We start from the raw sequence: 630 nt of genomic DNA, 5'->3' as shown, positions 1-630 counted from the left end.
ATCATTCGAGATTTGGTTGTATAATCGTTTTAATACGATTTGATTCGAAATGGGACACTGCAGACTCAGTAATAACAATACATAGGAAGCATTTAAATACATACTTTATGAAAGATCATTGTCTGCTGGAACCGGGTGGTTACTGTATTCAATCTATGAGGAATGTGACAATTCAGTGAGTTAACAGGCAAGAACGTTGGCCGGAGAACTGAATTAAAGTTGTATTATTTTAGCATGTTTAATAATCTCTATTGCACAAAATCATGTAATACGATATCATTTCTTTATGAAACTTTACACATAGATAATATATTCCTTTCCTTCTCATCAGAAAATAAGTTATTTACATTTTTCTTTACCAAGTAGGCAAGTCACTTTGGCACGAATCAGCAGTATTTTCCCCTTTTCATTTGTAAAAAGGGCAAAAAAAACAAATTTGACTTCTTTACTATTTCTGTAATGTCATTCGTAATCGTATGGTATATCGCATAATAATTATTCTTCGTTCAATGGAGATTAATTTCCGAGAAATTCACCAAGTACGGGAATGCCTAATAACTTTGATGACACCTACATTTTCGGTTTAACTTAATAAAACTTGGAGTGGACTTTAAAGATTATTATTATTAT

The sequence above is a fragment of the Strongylocentrotus purpuratus genome, unplaced genomic scaffold, assembly GCF_000002235.5.
Source record: "Strongylocentrotus purpuratus isolate Spur 01 unplaced genomic scaffold, Spur_5.0 spur5_scaffold_7, whole genome shotgun sequence".
Taxonomy (NCBI): Eukaryota; Metazoa; Echinodermata; class Echinoidea; order Camarodonta; family Strongylocentrotidae; genus Strongylocentrotus; species Strongylocentrotus purpuratus.
The sequence above is the reverse complement of the archived record's forward strand: the minus strand, read 5'-3'. Positions refer to the sequence as shown.